This window comes from Cynocephalus volans, chromosome Y, assembly GCF_027409185.1.
Source record: "Cynocephalus volans isolate mCynVol1 chromosome Y, mCynVol1.pri, whole genome shotgun sequence".
NCBI classification, from domain to species: domain Eukaryota; kingdom Metazoa; phylum Chordata; class Mammalia; order Dermoptera; family Cynocephalidae; genus Cynocephalus; species Cynocephalus volans.
The window spans coordinates 1,868,873-1,875,194 of NC_084479.1; the positions used below are offsets into that span (position 1 = coordinate 1,868,873).

Genomic DNA, 6,322 nt, shown 5'->3' on the forward strand with positions numbered 1-6,322 from the left:
ACAGAAAGAAACCCAGTGAAGACAAAATATGCAAGGGCTGTTGCTTACCTGTTTTGCCCCACACTCTGGGTATACCTATTTTGATTTCAATAGACAGGTAAAGATCATTCACTTCATATGTCGATGTATAACATAGACAGAGGGGTTCTTTAACCTGGGATTTTTGAAGATAACAAAAGGATTAGCTGAGAAAAGATGAACTGTGCCGTGGAAAGAGAACCACACCCATTTTAATATTAAGTTGACTAAATATTTACTACAAATTCCAAGGAATATACTGTGGGGTTCTATAATAACTTCCAGTTACTTCTTAAGGAGCTGATAAGAGCATTTGAATTGTTTGTTTGACCAAGGGACCCAGCGTGTTGGATTCAGCGTTTGCTTATCACCTACCCATCCCTCCATTTCTAAACTACATATAGAAGCACTTGCTGTTTGCCTGGTGCTGCATATATCGCTGGGAATATTAACAGACAGGTAATATTACCAGAGTGGTTTTCATGTGGGAGCCCATTGCACATCAGTCTGCTGCTCTTCCGACTGAGCCCCAAATGGGTCTTGACCCATTCCATTCTGTATCGGGCATGGATGCTTTCTTGTCTGAAGACCCAGTCTATTATTTATAGAATCCCATTATTTGCTCCTGTGATTGAACAAAGTTTTCTTGAAGCACAGAATCTTTATCGCTGCATTAAGGTTGTTTGATGTCTCTACTATGCCCTGACGAATGCTGGCAGCCTGATTCACTCCTTAATCTGGTGTAATACAACATTAAATGAGACATTTCTTCTTTCCCATTTCAGCTGAGGCCTCAACACTGAGAATATGTAGCAAGTTTCCACATTCTAGAGAGAGAACTATATCAGGTATTTCGGGTAAAATAGGGTATTATGTTTGTCCAGGGGCCTTTAGCCTGTCACTAACCTCAAAAGTGTGTGAAGGAGGCTGAAGAAACTGAAGAGGCTGAGTGGTGGGTGGAACTTACCTCTACCCCATAACCACCTCTGGATGCTTGATTGGAGGTAGAAACACATCATCCAGCTATAGCCATGGGACCAGAGTGAAAGTCCATGGAAAACCTGGGAAAGGATTCCCAGAGTTCAGACGGCACACAGATTGCTGTCTGACACTGGCCTGCACATGTCTAAAGTCTGGAAATTGGCAATTTCTGTGAGAGAAGAGAAGAGAGAGGGTTGCCAGAGGAGTGGCTTGAAGTTTGAAGTTCGGCTCAGCAAAGAGGCAGATTTCTGATGGGTGGATTGAGTACTTAGGAAGGGACCCCTCTCAAGAAGACTGCCTGCCTAGGAGAGAGGGTCCAGGCAAAAGCATCCTGCAAGGGGTGATGAGGTGGCAGGTGGCTTCTGGAGACTGTATCCCCAAAGCAAGGGAGGGAGAAGTGGGAAGTTACCAAAGGATGGCTGGTGCTGTGGTCTGAAAGAAAAAGGCCCCCAAATTCATATGTTGCAACTTAATCATCAACGTGATAGTATTAAGAGATGGGGCCTTTAGGAGGTGATTAAATCGTGAGAGTGGAGCCTTCATAAATGGGATTAGTGCTTACAAAAGGGCTTGAGAGGGCAAGTCTTTTCCTTCCATCCCTTCCATCATGTGGGGACACAGTGTTCAAGGTGCCATCTTGGGAACAGAGACCCAGACCTCACCAGACACTGAACCTTGATCTTGAACTTCCAAGCCTCCAGAACTGTGAAAAATAAATTTCTGTTGTTCATAAATTACCCAGTCTCAGGTATATTGTTATAGCAGCACAAATGGAGTAAGACAGTGGGTCACTGAAATACACAGCAAGGCATCCTGTGAGAGAATGGGCCAGCTTTTGTGCACCTGCTATACCACCAGAATACAAGTACACCGTCAAGTAAGGCCTTTACCCTCCTGAACGCTTCTGCTTCACTCCTACCCACCCTGGAGTAGCCAGAAGCAGCAGGGTAGGGGACTGAAAGTAGGAGAATAAAGTGGAGAAAAATTAAAGAAGCCAATCATGCCCCACCCCCTTCTACAAGCTTTTTAGTCTGAGTCAGGTGTATGCTCTGAGACCATTGTCATCGTTGAATTGGATGAGATATTTTAGCTTTGCTTTTAGGCTATACCGGGCTCCAGGATCTGCAGATTCATTGGTGGAAACCAATAAAGTTGTTTTTCACCATGGCCCCGGCCCCCAAGTGCAGCTTATTCAATATACAGATGGCACCCAACTTAGGATGGCTCGACCTTACAATGGTGTGAAAGTGACACGCATTCAGTAGAAACTGTACTTAGGGTACCCATACGTCCATTTTGTTTTTCACTTTCAATACGGTATTCAATTACATGGTATGTTCTACACTTTATTAAAAAACAGGCTTTGTGTTATATGATTTTGCTCAAATGTAGGCTAATGTAAGTGTTCTGAGTACATTCAAGATGGGCTAGGCTAAGCTATGATGTTTTGTATGTTATTTTCAACTTACGATGGGCTTATCAGGATGTAACTCCACGGTAAGTCAAGGAGCATCTGTCCTGGGTATATCAGGAATGGTTTTTATGACGTTATTATTTTCTGTCTTAATCCAAGTGGTCTGTTAACCTCTGTTTGCTGGGTCATTTGCTGCAATTGGTATTTAACTGGAATAGAGATGGGAGATGTATAAATTCTTTCAGTGGAGAGAGTGGGCTAATTCTGAGTTAAAGATGGATTTAACTGTTTTCTATAAAAGTGGGCACAATGACTTAACCTTCTGGCATCCTTCAACATCCTTCTCTGAGTAAGGTAGGTGACAGGTTGCCTTTCTTTAGCCATTTCATTACCAATATAAAGGAGGTTTCATGAACCTGTAATAAAGGGCAGGATGTCTGATATCTCAGAAATGAAAAGAATTAGAGGAAACTGGATTACGTTGAGAATCCCATAGTGGAGATCAAGGCAACGAATTATTAGAACTTGAGCTAAGGCTGTGGCAGAGTGGAAAAATAATTAGGGATGGATTTAAAGGTAAAAATAGAGGCTTCTGGTCAAGATGGCAGAATAGACAGTCCCCAGGGTCACTCTCTCCCACAAACCAACCAATCTACAACTATATAAAAGCAACAACAGCCAAGATGTGGCCGCTAGAGCTCAAGGGAAGAGGAGGAGAGACCTACGGAGTGCATGAAGGTGGGAGAAGCCACGACAAGAGTAAGAAAAAAACCACTCTGACCATTTCGTGCTGCGGCCACTTTAAAGATGGAGCTGCTGAGTGCACGGAGTAGGAGCCGGTAAAAGCTGCAGCTGTGCCCTTAGGATGGAGTTGCTTGGAGGCGGCAGGGGAGAAGAGGGCCTTGGTGGCCCCAAGGAGAGCAGGACCACTAACGGTGTTCCTGTGGACCCACACAGGAGTGAGGAACCAGAACAACTGAAAAAAAAGGAGCCACTCAGAGGCCAGTGAGTCAGTGCAAGGGACCAGTGCAGGGCCTGTCCCATGGGAAGTGTTTGCAGCACTGGCGGTGGGGGAGACGGGCCCACCAGGGGAACACTGGGGCATAGCAAGGACAGCTGATCTGCCCCCCAATCAGCCTAGGACCACACAGAGGAGACTGGTCAGGAATATAGGATTACAAGGAGTGTAGTTTGATGAAAAGACTCAGGACCAGATCAGAGTTTCTACACAAGCCAGGTGCACCCGGTCTCTGGAGAGGCAGAAGTACCTATAAGGTCAACCATTAAAACTGGACCTCCACAAAAAGACTTCCCTGGGGAATCAGCAGCAAAGCAGCAATTTAGCTCAACAACACAGCTCAAGTACTGGTTCCCACAGGAAGTTCCTCCATTTTAGAATTAAGCAAAGGATAAAAATTAGTTCTGGCCCAGGCATGGTACCAGGGACCAGACCCACCCCCCCAACCAGGCACACCACCAGTACCTTGGGGCCCACCCGGGCTCCTGAGGCACAGAGCCGGGGACTGGAACCCCCCACAACAAGGCACACTGCCAAATATAAGGAGCATACCAAACACATCACCTCCATGTGGGTGGCCCACTACAGCCACCACAGTAACCAAGGCTGCTGTGAAAGTGGCTAAACACCACAACCACCACACAGATGGTCCACCAGCCACAGGAGTGCATTGACACAAGGAGAGTCACCAGCAGAGACCAAAGAAAAGAAGAGGATGTCTCTCGCCACAAAACCCATTCCAGAGTGACAGAAGAAGCATCTGCTCTATGATAATATTGGGGGACCTGAACACGACTCTCAGCATTGAACAGATCCTGTAGGCAACAAACCAACAGAGGAACCATTAGTCTTTTAGAGGAAGAGAAGAAATCTAGGGTAACTAGAGAGGGGAGGGGGTAGGGAGAGGAGGATGAGGAGAGATTGGACAAGGGACATAAAGAATAAGTACAATTTGTAACAATATATATGCTAGCAATATTGATTTGATCAACATATGTCAACATTGAACCCCCAAGTATGTATAATCAATTATGATTCAATAAAAACTAAAATTAAAAATAAAAAAAATTTAAAAATTTAATTTTCCTATTCTTACACACCCCAGCTTTGCAAACATTATCAGCCAACCGCTCCACAAAACCAATTCCAGTAACTCATATTCTTATGTCATTGGTTTGCTTCATGGAAAATTTCCTGATTTTCATTTATTTCAGTAGTTTGGAATATGCCTCGGCACCTTCTTTAATTCTGGGTGGAGAGGTAAAGCAAGCCAACAGCAGTGAGACATAAAAAAGACCACGGAAAAGAGGAAAGACACAGAGGTGTGCTGGCTTTTTCCACTACACCATCAATGAAGACCTCGGCACTGACAATGGAGAGCCCCCGCAGAGTCCAGGCTGTCTGAACTAGCCATGGGTCTGCAGAGCTTTCTCCCACAAACCAATCACACAGCTCATGCGGGTGCAAGAAACAGCTTAGCTCTTGCTCTCCACCACTTCGTTGAGATTAACCCACAAGGTTTTATAACTCTGAAAATGAGACAAAAGTAGCACTTGTCCCCGAAGTGAAATGTCAGGGTGTTATTTTCACTGGTGCAAAAAAGGGACTGTGTCCACTAAAACCAATGAAAGAGGGCTACTAACCACTTCTAAGTGGGTGGGAAAATGTGACCTGTTTCTCCATTTTACATAACAAGCGAAAAATTAGCCCATCTGAGGGAAATGCAGACTTTGAATTCCGTCAAATATTTACTGAGTTGGCACTAGGTTTGAAGCTGAGACACTGACAATGACTCAGGAAAAACAAGTATATTATCAGTCACATGTTTATGTAAAACTTTATAGTCATCTATGTTTTAAAAGGAGCTGGGTGACAAATGGCATAACAAAAAGAATTCTATCAGTTTGAAGGTATAATGAGCACGTGTGTTCTTATTTTTAACTTGAAAGTAAGTAGGTCTAAAGTTCCAGGTAAAGCTGAGCATTAAGAGTTATTCAATCAGCAATTGCGGTTCTGGCCACTGCAGTGATATTTGAAATGCAAAAGCTACCCTGTCCTTCTCTTGTAAATACATGTGAGTGCAAGAAGCTATTCTTGGTCATCCTTGACATTTTTGTCAATATGTTATGTACATGGTGACATTTTGGTGGTTTATGATGCATGTTGGCGGAGAGAGGGTTGGTTTCTGGGGCCTTGGATTTTAATACTGAGATTAACAACAGACAATCTTGGGTCAACCTGGGCCACATCAGTAACAGATGGATTTATCCAGGATGTGTTTTGAATCAGTATATCAACAGCAAACAAAACAGTGCCATAGGACTTCTGAAGACCATTCACAGTGCTTTCCTGGGGGAAAATGAAAAGCTCTGTAGAGTTGGCCCCCATGGACTTGAGCCCTACCATTTTAGATTCTAATCCACCCCAGCCATCAGAAAGTAACTGATAACATCGTTTCTCAGCCTTTTGGCTAAGATCAAGTATAGAATGTAACTGATCACTGATCACTACTTTTTTTTAAAAGTAATAATAAAATACCTGTTTCAACACAGGAACTTATAACATTATATGGGCATTCAAAAGGCATATATAAATCTTCAAAGACGCCATCTTTAGGTACCCAGCCAACTGCTCAAATGACAAGAACATTCCGCGTGCACTGCATAGCGCATCCTGTTCCACGGAATTGCTGCAGCCCCAGCAGCAAAGCTCAGCAGAGGGCAGGCAAAAGACCCCGGCTGCTCTGTGCTGACCCAAGCACACAGCCTTGGTAGCCACTCTGGCAGAACAGCTCATCCCCAAGCCAGCAAGGATTCTGAGGGAAGGCCTCAAGAGCAGGGGTGAATCAGACGAGGACCAAGACACAGTGTCCAGGGCCCTGAGAAACTAGG

At 44.3% G+C, this 6,322-nt stretch overlaps 1 pseudogene; it reads left to right on the plus strand.

The window, feature by feature from the left end:
• The first annotated feature begins 5,881 nt into the window (after window positions 1-5,881).
• Window positions 5,882-6,030, plus strand: LOC134369001 (U2 spliceosomal RNA; annotated as a pseudogene).
• The last annotated feature ends 292 nt before the right edge of the window (window positions 6,031-6,322 follow it).